General features: G+C 41.7%; 1 protein-coding gene across 1 annotated transcript in view; it reads left to right on the plus strand.

The window, feature by feature from the left end:
• The window catches only part of AMER3 (APC membrane recruitment protein 3), a 40,790-nt gene extending 22,503 nt beyond the window's left edge, over window positions 1-18,287 (plus strand). Inside the window, exon 3 of the mRNA XM_017834880.1 lies at window positions 15,026-18,287. The gene's annotated coding sequence lies outside the window, so the exon portion shown is untranslated. The remainder of the gene's footprint in view (window positions 1-15,025) is intronic.
• The last annotated feature ends 910 nt before the right edge of the window (window positions 18,288-19,197 follow it).

Consider the following 19,197-nt stretch of genomic DNA (forward strand, 5'->3'; position numbering starts at 1 on the left):
GATGGGAAGGGGCCACCTGTGGGACTGATCTCTGGTTTGCACACTACTGTCAAATACCTTCCAAACTGGAAACCTTGAATCAATTTATAACTTGGCATTAACTGCATTTCCATGAACATAAATACCTAAGAGTATGAAGTGCAGTGATTTCTGGAAATCTTGTGTGTTTTATGCCTTGGGAGCTAGCTGAAAACACTCACAAAATCTTTGCCTTTTTATCAAAATCCCAAATTTGGAAAACCTCTGCTCATCTCATCCATGGTATCAATGAGGTTCATTCAAAGAACAGCAAAGAATGAAGGCTTAGACTCAATTTGTAGGGAAAAAAATTTTAACAGAAATGACAAGATTCTGGAATTTCTTCATAGTAATTCACAAGGCCGAACTTAGACCCTCCATAATTCAAGAGTACTTCTGAGTAATTCTCTCCTCATAAAAGAGAAGGAGGAGAAAGAGACAGTTATGATCAGTTATGATAGACAGAAATAGATTGCTGTCAGGCAGTTGCACAGAGCGAGAACATCCCCCCCGAGCCCTCTTTCCTCCAACCTTAACACTCCCAGCTCCCTCAGCTGCTCCTCATCAGACTTGTGCTCCAGCCCCTTCCCCAGCTCCATTGCCCTTCCCTGGACACACTCCAGGGAATGCCTTTCGTGTTGTGAGGAGCTCAAAACCGAACACAGGCTTTGAGGTGCCTCACCAGTGCCCAGCCCTGGCTTTATCAGCCACACTTTTGCTGACACATAAAGGCATAGCAGCAAGCTATGTACCATTGGAACTGGAGTGTCATTGAAATCACTTTCTATTCTTTCTTCTCCAAGTTTTCTTAGACATTTGAGCCATAAAATACAGAAAACTTAATCCTGCTCACTGTGTCCTTCCAACCTTTTAAGTGACTTTCCGAAGAGGATGCAAATGGAAACATGAAATGCAACACATTATTCAATTATGATGCCTAAGTAGCCACTTTGCATCTTTTAAATAAAACAGGATGTTCCCATGCTGTGTGGAGATGCTTTTACAATGTAGAGGCCTTTTAACTGATGCATCTGCAAGAACACAAATGCTTACAAAACACAAATTTTAACTGTGTAAGTCCTTCACCTTTATCAGGTAGAGTTCCCCTCCCCAGAAGGTCAGGAGCAAGAAGAATGCCATGTTCAGCTAACTGTGTTGCAGTTGGGCACCCTTGGACTTATTTTCCCAGATACTCCAACCCATTCTATGTTCACATCATTTAATGGACATGCAAGTTTACAATAGAATGTGTCCTAATTTTTGGACATGGGGGGAAGGGCTACAAAAGAGCCTTTGCTGGGTTATGAGAAGTAAACAGGTCAGTGATTCAACATTTTCTGACAAAGTGCTGAGTTAAGTTAAGCAAACTTAACAGGCAGTCAAGATGATGCTAAATCACAGGACAGATTCTTAGGATTGACTAAGAACCATAAATCCAGTGAATCCCCTTTCCAAAGACTGACTGTATGGAAAGGGAATACTTGGATGGTTAAGGAAAAGCATTCAACACTATTATAAAAAACTGTCAAATTTCTGGGTCACATCCATACTGGCCAATTTCCAGCTGGCAGAGCAACTCTATAGGGTTGGAAATACAACAGCATAGAGCATCCTACAACAATGACTGGAAAAGAGGAATGCAAAGATGACACAGAAATACTGTCTTCTCCATTCAGCACAGCTCAAGTGTTACTGCAGAAAACTCAGCTACACTTGTAGTACCTTGCATGTTTTCCATCATTATCCAAGCTGATCTGCCCAGATACAAGATCTATGGCTCACAACACCAGACTCCTGGTAATAACTGTTAACAAAAAGACCTGCTAAACTTCACACAGAAATGGTGTGTTTAACATTGAGCATTAGAAAAAACTCACAGTGTCTCAAAAGAAGTATGTGAAACCACAGAAGGTTTTGCAGAATAACTAACTTAACATCCAAGGATGCCTTAAGCTGTGTAGCACTCAGGGCTCCAGGAGTCTGTAGTCTTGCAGTCCCTTCAAGACGAAGGGAAATGAGCTCATCCCTCAGCACAAAATCTGCCCCACAGTCCACAGCCCTTGTGATCTGTTGTACCCCATCACTGGCAATGCCAGAGATTTCATCTGGCAGGAACCAAGAAGTTACGAAGCCCAAAGGAAGTGATTTGGGCATTTGCCCTTTGCCTGCCCCGAGGTGTTTACCAGGGCATGTCCTAGACTGACTCACAACTTTTCCTTCCTTTTTTTTTTTTTTCAAGAGACTGCTGTTAAGTCAAAGCAATGTAGCCATACAATCAGTTCTAAATAAGAGGGTCATAAAACTTACAGAACTTACTACAGCCCAGCCCAGTTGCTGTTTTTATGTCATGAGCATTGCTAAACATAGCACAGGAAGACTTCTTTCTCCTTTCTCCCCACCCCATGCATGGCTGACAGCATGACATTTACCACATTCACAGCCCTCACTGTTAAAAAAAAGAAGTTATCTTCCAAAATTAAAATCACCTCCTTCAGCAAAGTGAACAGAGTCACTCATACTAGTTAAGATGTAATTTATATTCAACTCTCTAGTTATCTGTATGACATATACTGAACCTAAAAGCAAGTTTTTAAAATAGATCTTTTTAAAATACACTAAAAATATAACATTCTTAGAATAAAATCTTTGTTTTATTTGGATCACCATTTGCCACTGTAGCTTGTCAGAAGCAACTGAGCTTCTTTAACAAAGAAAAGCCTGATTTATTGCTGGAGTTTGACTAACAGTATAAAAAAAGCAAAAATACAATGCTGATATTTTAGAATCCTGTAGAAACTGTCCTTTTAAAACACACTACTAAAATGGATCAATTCTCAACTGCAAGCTAAAAGCACAAGATTTTATCATCATCAGTGATTTTCCTTATAGACCTTATCACACCATGCAGATTAAAATTCACGGTCTTGTGTGTCTAAATTTAGGTTTTAAAAGCAGATCCAAAATTCTGACTCAGCCTATATATTTCAGCTGTACATATTCCATTGGGTCAGGCTATCTGGATGTAAAACAGGGAAATTCTAATTATATGAAGAAAAGAAATGGAGGAATAGTTGAAATCATCCTGCTATTGAGCTAACTGCAGGCAACAAGGAGGGCATTAAGCGGATCAGTTCATCAATAATGGAATATGGAGACTTTCAACACTAAGTAGGTCAGTGGTACATATTTCTGTTTTACCCTTGGATAGTCACTCAGCAGCCTACTCACAGTGAACTCATGCTGCCTCCTTTCTCTTCTTACCACACAGTCTTCAGCACCACAACATTTAGCAAATCCTCCCACCCCTGTCGAGAACTCGTGACCTGAAAATGCGTGGGGACTGAGGCTGGAGAGTTGAGGCTGTCCAGGAAGGTCATGTTGAGAAGTGCATTGATATTATTTATTCTCTGTCAGCTAGGGGTGTGTAAGGGAACAAGCCTGTGTGGCTGCTGAAAGGCACAATCGTGCAGAAATCTAACCTGAATTGTTGTATTAAATGGCATGCCTCCCATCAACATTGTCACAAATCCAGGGAGATTCTTCCAGAGATTTGAGTGGGTTCTAAATCAATACCCAACATGACTAAACCATAACGTTTTGTGGTACTTCTATGAAGCAATACTGATAGCTGTGTCACTTTTGGTTCTTTTGCTAAGAAAATACCAATAGAAGAATGGAAATGCACTATTTTGGAAGTCCCACTTTCCCTTAGAGGCTGTAACAAATTATTTTTAATTATTTCAGTTAAAGGAAATTTGCTCTTTCTTCCTCTTTTTCAAGTTATTGCCACAGGGATATAAGTGGAAAGCTGCCCAGTCAGCCTACCAGATACTTGCTGAGTCTCTGCTGAGAAAATTTCAAAGCTGATAGAAGAGGAGCTGTCCAGTTCAAAGTCATCATCATCCAGCTCTGCAGGAGAGTAGCACAAGTGGAAATGCAGAAGCAACTGCCTATTCAAAATTGAGGGCAACCGTGACATCCAACACCTTCCGTAAGAAGGCTCTTGATTGACTAACAGAAATGTGCAGCAGGATCCTTGCTGGGCACAGTCATAACCAGCCAGGAGATCTGGTAGCCAAAGGCAGTGTAAAAAACCATAAACATTATTGGTCACTGAAAAGATTTAATAGGCATTATTTTTACTGCAGCCAAACTAAATGGAAAAAGCAAAATCAAAGAGAGATATTATTTCTCTAGGACTACACATATGGGGACATCTCAGGGTGGCATACCACACACAGGAAGGCTGAGGGATTCCACAACATAATAATTGAAAAGATCAGATATTCTGTCTGGTAATTTCAGCTGTTAAACACCTCTCTTTTGGGTTAGCAAGGGCACCAGCTAATACAGAACACATTAGTTGTTCTGTATTGATAAATGTATCATAGCTGCAGTCAGAGAAAATAAAGTCTATCCCAGTCTCCTAAATAAAATATTCCTTATTACTTCTGTTAAATCAAAACATTTATTCAAAAGTGCATCTAAAAATTAATAAATACTCTAGAACATAAAAATTTTATGTCTAATGTATTTGCCACTCCTGGGTGCTTTTCATTCGTTCTCCTCACTCTTCTTAACTGAACAAGTAATTTACGTGAGTAATGAAAATAATCTGATTGTGCAGCTTTTAATCTATTATTCAATAGCTAAAAGGAAAGTAAAAATCACCCTTTCTATCAATAATTCAGCCTTGGTGCTAATGCAGCCATTGAGCTGCCCCCCTTACCAGGGCCTCATGCATTTTTAATGCTTTGGGTCTTTGTTAGGAGGTCAAAGATGTGAATTGTGGTGAGAAACACAGTTTCCAGGTGTGGGAAGGTCAACTAAAGAAAATTTTCCTATTGCCAACGAACAAATTCAACTGGCAGGACTGTAAAGGAAAACTGCACAGTTGGGTTCTTGTGCCTGACTTTGCTGAAGATCAAAAAGATAAAGTCGAACTGCCAAGGCTGCCCTGACAGCCCTGGCTCAAAAAGAACCTGGAGCTCTTGGCAGCCCCAGTGAAGTGCTGGACAAACTTCAGCCAGCTTGGTCACAGTTCATTAGCCTACCTGGATCCAAACCCACATGCTGGGACAGGTGCTCTCTCCAGAGAACCATAGGCACAGGTCAAGGATCTGATTGCAGCAGTGCTTCCCTCACAGCCACATTTTGACTGGTTTGGATGGGACTGCAATTGGGATACCTGTCACTAAACTTCAAACCTGGACTGCTTGGACCAGATCTCAGCATCTAACGAGTATACCTGGCCCCTGTAGCTCTACTTCCAGTGATGCATTTTTAGAGAATTGCTCTTTAAACACCTCAACAGTTTTTAGAGCCCCAGAGGTATGAATGGCTTCCTTGTCTATCTTGCAAAGTGAGAGCTGAGCACTTGCAAGAAAAAGAGCTTAGTTATCAAGGTTTTTTCTGTCTGCTAATAACCCCCTTTGAGAGTGTAATTTTCTCTAATAGTACAGTTGTCTTCTTCAGGAAAGATTAGCATGTCAAGTAGTCTCTTCAGGAGGGCTCCACAACCTCTGAGCTCAAACAGGCACCATCTCCTGTTAAGGGTGGCACAGAAAACTCCTCTGAGTTGACATCAGAGAGACTGATGAACTTTCAGACCCCTCCCATGAAGTGGTGCAGGTGAACATGCCACCAAGGAGCTGCTGGTGTCTTTGCATGTCTTCCCATTCTGTCACACAGAGCGGTTCTGGTACAGAGATGAGATCCTGCCCACATATTCCTGGAATAAAACACTCCTGCCCCAGCATGAGAAGCTGCCCCAGTCAATCTGCTCTGCTGAAGGGTTGACAAATTAGCTGAGGTTCTGCACTGGAAATGGTCCCATTTTATTTTTACCTCTTTAAACTCTACATGACCCACCACTTTTTAAGACAGGAAAAGTGAAGGATTTGCCTTATTTCATCATGGCTCAAAATGAAGCCAATCAATTTGTATGTAACACTTTGCAATTTCTCTCCAGCTCTATTTATTGCTGTCAGGCCTTCTTCAGTAAGAGGAAGTGATATTAATCTGGACCTGAGAGTGGAAGCATCCATTTTACATCTGGAATTGTTCCAGAGGGAAAATTAAGCTTGTTCCTCTGTGTCACATCACTGCTTCATGGAGATTCACATTCCAGTGAAGCTTAGAAAACTTATATAGATCTATGTATTGGCTACTTCACTCATGGCTTCGCGAACGAAGATTTGGGAAGGCTCTATCCACATTTGCTACAGGTACGCTGGTGGCTTATGAGGCCAATACGAGACAGACATATCCGATTGCAAAAGGCACAACAGAAAGACTCCTTAGATGGTGTATTCTGCAATTTACGGTTCTTTCTGTGCTGCCTTTTTTCTTCGAGAGTGATCCTGCGTGTGTTCTCGAAGGAGACAGCTGCGTTATAGATGGGGTGTCTCCAGGCCTCCCGATTGGAGGCCAGAGTAGACCAGTTGTGGTGATCAATATGGCCAAGGCTGAGATGTTGTTTAAGGGAGTCCTTGTATCTTTTCTTCGGGGCTCCTCTCATGCGGCAGCCAGTGGCAAGTTCACCACAGAGCACGATCTTAGGGAGGCGGTGGTTGGTCCTTCATCCTGGAGACGTGCCCTGCCCATCGCAGCTGCATTCTCAGTAACATGGCCTCAATACTTGTGACAGCTGCTTGCTCTAGAACAGATGGATTGGTCACATAATCTGACCAGTGGATGTTTAAGATTGAACGGAGGCAACGTTGATGGAAGCGTTCTAGGAGACGCAGGTGGTGGCGGTAGATGACCCATGTTTCGGAACCATATAAGAGAGTGGACAACACTATGGCTTTGTAAACACTGATCTTGGTGCTTTTCTTCAAGTGTTTATTACGCTATACTCTTTTGTGGAGCTTTCCAAAAGCACTGTATGCCTTTGCTAACCCGTTGTCTATCTCTCTGTCAATCTTACCATCTGAGGAGATGAGGCTGCCTGGGTAATTAAACTGTTGGACTGATTTGAGCTCTGATTGGCCAATGGTGATGTGGGGATGATGGGGGACTTCCTGAGGTGCAGGTTGATGGAGAACCTCTGTCTTCTTTAAGCTGACTTCCAGCCCAAAGAGCTCAACAGCCTCAGCAAAGCAGGATGTTAAACGCTGCAGAGCTGCTTCTGTGTGGGCAACAAGGGCGGCGTCATCAGCATAAAGCAGCTCCTGGACAAGATGGTTTAAGGTCTTGGTGTGGGCCTTCAGTCTCATGATGCTCCAAAGGGCCACAGCAGACCTCGATGATCAGGACGGTATCTACATTCGATACCGTACTGATGGAAGTCTATTCATTGGCTACTTACTACCAAAACAATATCACAACAATTGGCCTTATAAATACACTAAGGAGGTAAAAATGAACAGGATTTTGTAAGCTCTAGCACAAAGGTTAGTGACCACAGAAAATATTCAGGCAAAAGCCAATTTCAATCTCAGCTTTGCAAGAGCAAAAAAAATAAAGATCATGTAACCATTTCTGTTGCTGCCATGACCACATATTCCAGGCCTGGATGTCTGATTTCCTTCCCATTTACCCTCCTTCACTCCCTATATTAAGTGCTGTATAAACAAAGGCCACCTTTTGGGTCTGTACTCCTAAGGGCTGGAAATCATGTCTAGGGATGACAATGCAAAGCAAACACCCATAGATGGATACAGACAGATGGAAAAGTACAAGGAAAAGGAGAGTACCAGTCAGCCCTTCAGAAATGGAAGTGCCATCTAGTGTTTTCATACTTTTAGGGATGGACTTCCACACACAAGAAGCTCCATAGAACAAAACATTAAATTTCTTCTGTGGAAGCATAACAAGGAGACAGTGCAGACTCCTATTGTTGACTAATCATAAACATGAATCAGCATTTAGGTAGGCTAGGATACAACTGACAAGATAGAGATTGGCCTTCAGAAGCCTTGGAAGGGGGGGTCAACCACCAAATGATGGATGTTATGGAGTAAGATAGATGAGGGGAAATACAAAAAGCAACAAGTGTTTGGGTTCAAATAGACAGAAAAATACTATTTTTAAATTACAACACTGAGTGGATACGAACAGGCAAGACTGTGCTGTTTAAGGCCAGAGGCAAGGGAAATTTTGATTAGAAATTTTAAAACTAATACAAACATAACATAAATTACAGCCTTAGATAGATGGATAAAAGGATTTCAGGCACAGAATAAACCAGATGCAGACACAGTCTGGATGTGAGAACAGAGAGAGAATTTTGAGTCAAAGGCAGTGCAGTGACTTGCAGGATAGTGAGCTGTACCCAGCAAAAGAAAAGGAGTTGGCTCAGGAAAATTAATTGCAAACATACTTCCGACCAGTTTGCTGCTTACTGTTGATTGCTGGGGGCTTGTTTGCTGACCTTAACTTCAGCAAGTCAGCAAATATGCCACAGATGTGCAACACAAAGATGACACAGGATTCACTGCAATCCAGTCTGACTGTGCCCTGCAGACACAGCCAGCTTGTACATGGCAATCAATGAGCCAGATGCAATTGTAACTCTGCTAACTGCCTGGAAATGATGCATTTTTTAAAAACTGAACAATTTGAGAGACTGTATCGCATTCATTACCATTTCAATCAACAGCAGCACAATGGAGCACTGACAAGATTTAAATGACTGCCCAATATAAATAATCTGAAAGGCTCATGATAACTGGGGAAGAGATTATTTACAGACTATTTTATTATAGGCTTCCTATTTGGCTAAGATATTGTACATGTGCACTTTTGCGTCAGCCATAGCTGTGCAGGCAGCTCTTTCAGAGAGAGAGATAAGAAAAGAAATAAGGTTGGGGAAGGCGTAATGGAGGCATGGAAAATTGATTTTCAGACTGACGGTGACCTTGACTGAGAGGCTGAACATGAGCTGTGAAGCAAACAATGAGGATGGGAACAAGCTGCAGACAGCAAAACTGCAAAGTTTGTTTGGAATCAGGGATCACAGACAAATTCTGACAGCCTGCCCCTGCCCCCATAATCAAGTGCACTAAGCATGTGATGATTTTTTAACTTGCAGGGACTGTGGGGTATTTACAAAAGCACTACAGAGCTCAGACACTATTTCTCTCAGAGACAGCACTCCAGAAGGATGTTAGTCAAGTCACTTGTGATGAAAAAAAAAAAAGAGAAATTTCTATATAATGTTATCAGTTATTTTATCACATTGTGATAATTCCATTTGCTCACATACTCACAAAATATTTAATCTAAATCATTTTCTGCTATGAAATTTTTTAGGATGGGTCTGCAGACATGAAAAGATTCACAGAAAGAATGCAGTCACGAAGGAGGGAAAAAAACACTGCACATGATGCAGTTAAGAAAGGCAGGGAAGAGTGGCTGCCTGACCTTTGAAGTTTGTCACGGAGTTATGGGATCAGATACAAACTGCTCTGAACAGTTTGTTCAGAAGTGCAGAACAACCAGGGACCATGTTACTCCTAAATTACTGTTTCTCCAGCAAGAAGCAGTTAAAGAGGCTCTGCCTTTATTTTCTTTCTGTGCCTTTTCTATTGTGTAGTTTGGGGAAAGGAGGGACTGGCAAGTTAGGTGATGTCTGCACTCAGAGTGCCCTGTCAGCACAGGTATTATGTATTATAATATTATGCAGTATACCATGCTGGCACAGCATTCCAAGGCAGATGCAGCTTACAACAGCAAAAAAAGATTTTTACAGTATAACTTCTTGATTACCTGTGAGTGACAAGATGTTTTTTATGCACAAGTGACTTCAGGTTACACCCCAGGTGCTGATCTGTGCATAATTGCCTCATCACAAAATCAGTAGTACAGTCCTGGCCTTTGAGCTATGGAGGAACCTCTCTTCTACCTAGAAAACACTGCTTTGGTTTCTTAAGATCTCTAGAGTGGCATATAAAGGCTGGAGAAGGACAGAGAATATGTGCTGGATTTCTTCCCTGTCTAAAGCTCATTCTGAATGAGAATTTGAGGTCTACAAGCAAGGAAAACTGTACAGTGTTCAGAGATGTAATATTACAGCATCAAGGTCCTTTGGCCCCTGCACAGAGATCCTCTGAACTCACAGGGCACCAGCACAGCTGCTGTGCATATGGGTGGTCAGCCTTCAGCAGGGCTGAAATCCAACCCACTGTTGCCAGTAGGATTGGAATTTCCTACAAAATGTGTTTCTGAATAGAAATCACGGTACTTATTTTTGTTAGTGTGCAGTAGTGTGCTCCAGGCTCTGTTCTGAAACGATACATGCCTGAAACAGAGGTGACTGGGAAATGAAAACCCTCCAGTTTTTAAAAAATCAGGCCAATTCACGATTACAGTTTTTTAAAACTAAGGTTTGTCAGGGAAAGGGAGTTTCTGAATATCCCAGACCACTGAGGTGGATTATCTGCCTGTTCTGTGCTTGCTGCTTATGATCACTTCAGTTCTACTGTCCAATACTCTAGGTAGTGAGGTGGTTTTCTTATTTTCTGGAAGCATTTTTTTATTGTTCCAATAAAACTGAATTTTCACAAGTAATATTTAAACTTTTGAAAAGTAGTGTATTCTCCATCTGAAAATCATTCCTTCAGACAATTCCCAGCTAACTTCCAACCTACACAGCAGCTGGAGCAATTAGCTCTGTGTGATAGCAGAGCTAATAAATAACCTTGGTATCAAGGTTATTATAAGCAGTTCAATTGCCAGGCTAGACAAAGAATGCTTCAGGGCATTCCCTCATGGTAGAAACAGCTCCTGCAAAGAGCTTGTCTCAATTTCCCATTCCCAGTGTCTACTTAAATTAAGCTAATCAGCTTTTTTTTTTGTTTTGTTTTTTTTAGAGGCTTGGGGGGCAGGTATAGAGGTCTATTGATCTCTTTACTGATAGTGTTAATAAGCTTCCATACCAGACTTCCTTGACTTGGAATCTCCTCCTGCTCTTCCCTTTCAACTGCAATCAGAGGGGTTTTCTCTTAGCTTGGAGAGTCCATATCAGGCCAATCTTCCATCAGATACATGGTCAGCTTCACTCATCTAATCACTCTCGATTCTGAGGCTGAGATAACAGGCATATCTTTGTCCCAGATGAGAGAAGGAGAAACCTTATAATGCAGGATCCTTCATCCCAGGCCCTTAAGGGGACAGTGGCCCTACATTCTAACTCGCTCCTGACATTAATAACTCCCCAGACACTCTTCTCTCTAGCAAAAGCTACATCAAATATTTTTTTAATAGATTTCCTTAGGCACATGAGCCTTGCAAAACATCCCCTCTGGCCTTAAAGGGCCAGTGTTCTGCTGCAGCCAACAAAAGATTGAAATATGTTCTTTAGGTATGATGAAAAATAACTGAAAAATTCAAAGCGTTTACAACAAGGGTTAGCAATTCAATTGATAAAAGAAAAAGTTACACCACAAAAAAAAAAAAAAAAAAAAAAAAAAAAAATCATCAGACCTGATTGTAGGAGGAAGGAACTGAGAACTGGGACATCACTGAGTCTATTCCACAGTTTTAATTTGCAGGTAGAGCTGAGATATCATGAAAACTGCATTGTAAAAGGGGAGCTGCTCAGGAACTGAGTAATTAAATAATGCCACTATAAGTTGCAGGAAATCTGCAGATGAAATGACTGAGCTGCTGCCTAGGAAATTCTAAAATGTCAGACATTCTACAAAAGAACTGGACCTAGCAAGGATTACGGCTTCAGGAATGACAGGCTGCAGAGCCCTCTTGCAGTGCCGGGCACACCGCCAGGACCCCAGAATCCCGCTCCCAGACCCCTCTCACCCGCTGCCGCCCTCCCTCCGCCCGCCGCCCGCTCCCGCTGCTCGGCTGCGCCGCCTCGTGCTCGCCGGCTCCAGCACACGCTGCTGCGGGAATGAGCCACCGGCACCAGGAACACAGCATGAAGTCCTCCCCCGGACTGCCTGAGGCCAGGCCGCGGTACACGGCAGCCCGTGCCCGGTGACACAGCTGTGAACAGGATGCGTGAATAGAACGCCGCACTGCCGACATCCTTTCTGGATCCTTGTGAGGGCCGGCATGCTCACAGGTGTTTTCAGATTTTCAGTGGTTACAGGCACAGTTTAGGGTTCACGGCGATTCAGATCATCAGGTAAGATCTGCACCATGGACATTTCTCACAATTGCTACCAGAGCCACTGTCCTTGTCCTCTGGGCTGTCAAACAGCAAGTTCCAGGGCCCAGAGCAGGAAACACACATTAAAAACTTCCCTGTCCTGTTGCCAACTCTGATGCTGACATGGAGTCTTTTGAATAAGCACATCACCACCCTGAGTCTTTTACTTACCTCACTGCAAACTGGATAGAACATTTATTTCTCCAGGGTGACAGGGCTTGGGTGTGATTTTTCACCGCAGATGGGGCCTTAGAGAACTGCAAACTATGTTACTTCAAAAAAACTGACAGAAACACCTCTCTGAGGACGGCACAGACTGGGAGCTTGCAGTGTACATTCAACAGAAAGAAGCACAGCAATCCAAACAATTGCATAAGACCTTTACACTGAGCAGCTTTTCATATAATTTTTTTCCAGACACATTCTAAACCTCTTTGGTTTTTTTCCAGGAACTGCCAACATTCAGGTTACATGGGGATTTTCAGGTGCCAAACCTCTCATTTTTGCCAAGCATCCTGAATGACTTGGGCATAACAAAGAAACTGAGCTTCTTAGCAAAAAATCTTAGGCACGACACAACTTGGGAGTCAACTTGATAAAATCCTCACTGCAGGCGACCTGGCCTCATCAACCCTGGCTACAAAGCCCAACTACAAAATACATCTATTATGTAAAAATTCTGCAGCTTGGACCCCACCACCTGAGGCTGCTCCAGCAGAGCCACAGAGGGGACGTACCCAGGGCCCAGAGCTGGAGCTCGGCCGCGAGGTGTCAGCGCTCCCCTGGCAGTGCTGGGCTTGGGCTCCGCGGGGAAAATCCACGGAGCGTCAGAAAGGGACACGATCCCAGCTCCTGACAGCACTGCACAGTGCAGGAGGTCCAAACCGGTCCATCGGTCCCTTCTAACCCCTGGAAAAACCTCCAGATCAAGGAAAATAAACTGTAGCAAGTTCATGAATATCACAAATTCCTGTGCTGACCTGCCAAATACTGCTGCAGTATTTGTGTTTGGGATTCTCAGAGGATTAGGCCTCCTCCCTGATTGGGAAGCATGCCTGGGTCGGTGGAGCAGGCAGGAATGCAGATATTCCCAGTAGCTGGATCATGAGCACAAACTAGGGAGCCATTTCTGCTACTGCCTAGGGACACTGACAGGCTGGTTGTGTATAGGAGACCCAAAGCATCAGTGTCTGAGTAACAAAAACCACTTGAGTATTGCAGGAGTGCAGAGGTGTCTTCTACTTACATTTCCAATTACATGAAATATAAATAGAAATAGTAAAAGGCCATTAACAATTTTTTACTTAAGTAAGCCATCCATAAGCACATTTGAAGATTTTTCTGGTTTTATCTTTTACTTCTTAAAAGTCACTTTCAAGTGACTTTTATCACTTGAATTTCTAAGCCTTGTTGCACATCCTTTCTTCAGAGCTTTCACTGAGAACAGGAAGAGTGAGATCCTGCTGATACACAAGTGGCTTTGGTGACCAAGTCCCCTCCCGGGGATGCCCTGTCCCATCCATCAGGTGTGCCGCCCTCCTCTGCCTGCCCAGTCACAGCCCTGTTGCCTGCTCCTTACAATGGGCAGAGGTTACCAGCTGGCACGAGGCAATCGAGAGTGCAGCAAAAGCCACACTCTGAATTGCATCTACAAGAACCTGTAAGTCTCAATACACCAGAGAGGTCCATCTCAGCTGATCTGATAACACTTTTTAGGAGTACCTAAGGCAGGTCCTCAGCAAGAACTGTCTGGGGGAAAAGCAGCCATATTCTTTCTTCTACTACTTCCCTCAACATCTAATCCTGGACTTCTTTACATTAGTGCCTTCCAACCCATGAAGTGAGTCACTTAGATGAGCTCTAGGAAAGGACTTTGCACAGAAGAGGATACATAAATGACATCAGAGGGAAACAGATTGATCTGTCCAAATCTATTTGCTATGTTTTAGTGACATCGCTGTCTGAGCCAGCAGCAGAGACAGAGATGCCACAGGAAGGGAACAGGACAGCAACAAAGAAAGGGAATTGTAGGAGGTCTGGGCTGGCTAGGGGGGACAATGGGAAAGCTGCAGTTGCTGGGGGAATACTAAAGCCAAACAGAACTGATTGCAGATCTCCACCTTCAGTTCCTGAAGGTGAGGTTCCTCTGCAAAAAGTCTGGGAAACCATTGTGCTGCATCACTGGAAAGAATTGTGAAAAAAATACAACTACATTTTTAGGAGTGGTGAGGGCTCTGAGGATTGCTTGACTTATCTCATGGAAATTCAGAAGCTTAATGACAAAACTCCTGCTAAAAAGACACTTGCAGGTAGATGGAATATGGGACAAAGTTGACAAGGTACCCTAGACTTGTTTGTCCTCACCAGCACAGAAGGTGCATTTTCTCTTCCACGAAGAGCCACTGCATGCAGCTTAGAAGGCTGCAGTACAACTACATTGGGGCTTGTGAGCTGAACTTTGAAAACAGGACAAAATGAGAGTGAGAGCATCTGGCTGAGGGGCACTCCTTTAATTTCTTGTGCCACAACACAAGGCCATGACAGCAAATGTTCACAGCGTTTGCACTCACTGCTCTCTGAGAGTATTCTCAGTATGGGCTACAGCAGTGGGTATTTAATGAGCATTAAGGTAATAGATTTACTGGAGCTCCAAGAAGAGATGGATTTTGATGCTAAGCACCGCAGTGTTTTTTGACTGAAACACTGTTTACTTTGAATCTACAAAACAGGAAATTCTTATGTCATTGCTAATCTGACCCTGGTTGCATTCTGGTGGTAGCCAGTTTTTATTTCTAGTTTTAGTTATTTTCCCTCATTCACTCAGCAATGTATTTTAAATAAAAACCTGAAATAAATAGATGAACACATAAGATGCTTTTGTTTATATTGCAGGTACAACAGTGAAGAATTCATTTGTAGATATGGACGTCCCCCCAACATACAATACAGCATGACACAGTTCCAGGATGCTCTACCAAGATCAGAATCAACAAGGATTTCTCTCTAGAGATCTCACCAGAGGTGTTGCAGCAGAAAATCATGCTAGTCTGTCTAACTGACAAACAGTTAGGAGTTCCTGACAACCATGCACACCCCTGAAGCCGTGCTTGCAGATGGCTGGTAACTAATACTCTTTTTTTAAAAAGACAACAACTTCAGTAGGATTTTGTAAAAAGCCATGGCATGGCAAGGTTTAAGAGCAAAAGACAGCATATTTCTGTCACATTGTGCCACACAACTGAAAATACCACTATATTTTTAAAACACAGGTATGTGCAGAATGAGCTTTCACTTGGGAAGCTGTTATGAAGAGGTAAAATTGTTTTTCATTGTACTAATTTTTCTTTAATTTTAGAGAAAAGCTCTATATATTTTATGACAACTGTTTAACCATCTTAAAGCAACAAGGTTCTAGACTGCAGATTATATTGGTATGACAAGATTTACTGCCTGGGGATAGGTATTTTTTAAACAAACAAAAATATCAGGAAGCAGATACAGTATGCCCTGTATTGTCCAAAGACATGTATTTATCATAGCAGAAACTGTGAATAATGAGTTATACTTGCAAATCACCATCAAAAAGGTAACTTCTTTGATTCTGTTTTAAATGAAAGCACGTTGTTTATATCCATGATAATGGCTGCACTCAATCTTACACAAAGTTGTCTTCTTCTAATTTAAATACCAGTCTCAAAGGACTAGACAAGATACATTGTTAACTCAGTTTTCAGATTTTTATGGCATCCTTGGAGTCAGTTTAACAGAACAGTCATTGTTTTCATACCCCAGTTTGAATCTGGTCTTGGCTGTCTCTTAGTCTGAGAATAAGCTGAAAAAAACCAACAGCTGTGCTTTGTAAACGGAACCCGATGATCCAATGGTCCCATGTGGCCATGGTATGTTTAAAGAGATCTTAATAACCTCACCCAGTATCCTGCCTCAGACAGGATTTACAGGCAGTATCTTTGCCCTGAGGTTTGCTATCATGGGGAAAAGTGGAAGAAGAACCTATGAGGCTGGGACTGCAGCAAGGGAAAAACAGATTAGATTAGATGCCTGAATTTTGATGTCTCAAGATCATTTCTACCTTCAATCATTTATAATTTAAAGAATATATAACTACAGTATTTAAGAGATGCCTGCATTTGGAAGAATTTGGATTTAAAAATGCACGATGCTCCAAGACTGGTGTTTTTAAATGAAATCACATCCCCTAGATAGAGACCTTTCTCAGTATTACTCTACACTTAACAAGAGGAGAGCTTCTCTCTCCAACACCCCAAGACTGCCAATACAAATCAACTTTCAGAATGCAGTCAATTTACCACAAGTATCTCCTGAAAATATAGATAATAGGTATTTAAGACCCACTTCCATGGTACAAAACTACATCTCTGAAGACTGCTCAGAATTTGCCATTTAACCTTTAAAAGCCTGCAATGCCAAGCAGTTCCTCATGTAGTCATTCTTTCCAGAAACACTAAATGACGTATTAGATTTGGGCTAATAAAATGATAATAAACATTGGGCTTAAAATTCCAGCCCAGAGCCTTGAGGGAGCAGAGGCAGAATTTCCCATCCTTGTAGCATCCCGCACATCTCTTCCCTGGAGTTCAGGCTGAGTAAACAACATCACAGAGGAAAAGAACGGCAACAGAAAGAGAAAAGCGACTTTGCTGCCACATGGCAAAGGAGACAGTATTTCAAAGGAGTCTATTATTTCTCCTGCCTTACAGCAACAGAGCAACAAATGATTTGTCCAACATTATTTATCTCCCAAACTGGTGTCTTCTTTCTCCTGCTGCTGTTCTTCTCCCTGTAAGTCCTGCTCATCTGTTAGAGCTACCCAGTCCCTGCTGCTGCCTGCACTAAAAGTGTTCAGAACTCCTCTCTTGTAGTCTCTGCCCTTCACACTGGGAGGAGCCAACAGCTTCCCACTGGAACAGGACTTCTGCTGCTCTCCTCACTGCCTCTAAAGCTGGGCTCTCTGGATGTACAGTGGCTCCCTTACGATACAATCCAGAGGGAATGAGCACAGACAAGGAAGACGGGCTTTTACTCCTCTTGTGCAGGCCCAGCACTCACACAGAGCCTGTCAGGTCCCTCCGGATGGCATCCCTTCCCTCAAGCATGGGAACCACACCATGCAGCTCAGTGCCCTCAGCCCCACTGTCCATGGCACCGACAGAGCTGTTAAACAGCACCAGTCCCAAATCCAACTCCTGAGGAACATCATTTGTCAAAAAATATTTTTTTTCCCTCATCTCATGGTTCACTAAAATGAACAAAAATGTTCTGGAAAAATTACTTTTAAAAAAACTATATTCTCCTGAAGACATCCATTCTTGATATTCCTTCTTTTAATGCAGAGTTCACTGGAGTTTCAGAGGTATTTTTGGAACTCCCAGCACAAAGACCAGTACCTGAGTATCCTTAACAAACTCCCACTTACTGCTATGAATAGAGAAAGCATTCACCATTTTATAAAAATTGAGTGAAAATAATCTCATACTAGTAAAAATGTCTGAAAAAAGTATAGAGAGAAATATCAGACCCCCAGGAACTGTCAAGTAAATGTTCCTTCCAAAAGCAAAGCATTAAAATGGCATTCTGCTATTCCAGTCAAATGTTAGTGATGTGAACTTACAAGTCCTAGAATAATACTTTGCTTCACTCACAATATTTCATTGTCCTAAGTAAGCTGGTGCGTTTGGTGGCAGGATGTTTTACATGTTTACACTTTACAGCAAATGCACAGGACACACAATATAGTTGCAGGTAAAACGAGGGATATTTAAGAGAGAACAACGTTACATATTCTGACTTCTACTTAATGAAAAGGATAAAACTCCTGGATGAACAATGTACATGCATGGTACATATAAATATATATATATATCTACATATGCATAATGAGTGTGTACACACACCTAAAAAGAGGCTTTGTGCAAACTTGTTAAGTTCAAGAATAGGAAAGAAATCTGAAGCAAGTACCTTTAAAATCTGAGTAGCAGATTAATAAAATTTCAGTACATACATGGTTTATTATGTAACTAAGATGCATGCATTTATATGCTATTTAACATATTTTGTTAACTATTTTTCATATATGTCATATCTGATGTACATATGCTTTATGTATTATATTTTAGTTACCATATTCTACATTACATATTAAAGTCACTTGGATTCAATGTTATGTTTGGTCTCTAATCAACATCACTTTATTATTTTGTATGGCGTTAGTGAATTTACTATTTTCCAGCACTGCAAATTCATTGTTCAGCAAACAACCCTCCTACTGTTTACGAATCATTTATTTTCTTTAAATCCCCAGCCTATATCAAAGGCTTATAGATGCAAAATTCGCTGCTTCTCTAATTCTTCTCCTTGTGTAGGAGAACCTGGCTTATAAGTCAATGAGCACTGGGAGAATCACAATATTGAGAAGTTAGTAGATTATCAAGTGTATGTAATTTAGAAAGTGGATTAGTTTCTAAACATAGGCACTTACTGCTTTGAGAAGTGCCACGTTTAGGAAGGGAAGTTCTGGCCTCTATGAGGAATTTGTCCTGATCTAACTACCTTTTTCCACATGCCTTATAAATTAGTTGATTGACTCCTTGAAGAAAGCACTAACTTTCAGGTGCATCTGAAAGTGTCCCACTTTCAAAAGCTTGACTGGCTGAAGAAATAAAGAAATTGAGTTAGATCTGGCATAACAGAGCACAGACTGGAGTTTGAAGTAACTAAGTAGGTATGCACAGCAAATTTGCCTTGTCTTTCTAACTGTGAGAAGACATATAAGTAACATGATATTTACAAATACTTTAAAACTTCAGCAAGATAAAGATGCATCATTTTTGAAGTTGAAAAAACACACTTCTCAATTTTTTCTGTAGCCATTCTAAATAAAACGACATAGCTCTCCATTTTATAAATACTATAATAAAATACTAATATCAATAGAAAACTGTTACACTAATATAAAATTATTGTTTGTCTGTATTTTACCATAGTTACAGATTAATTTACATCCAGACATACAATGCAAGTGCCAC

Source organism: Lepidothrix coronata, unplaced genomic scaffold (genome assembly GCF_001604755.1).
Source record: "Lepidothrix coronata isolate B3197 unplaced genomic scaffold, Lepidothrix_coronata-1.0 Scaffold243, whole genome shotgun sequence".
Classification (NCBI taxonomy): Eukaryota; Metazoa; Chordata; class Aves; order Passeriformes; family Pipridae; genus Lepidothrix; species Lepidothrix coronata.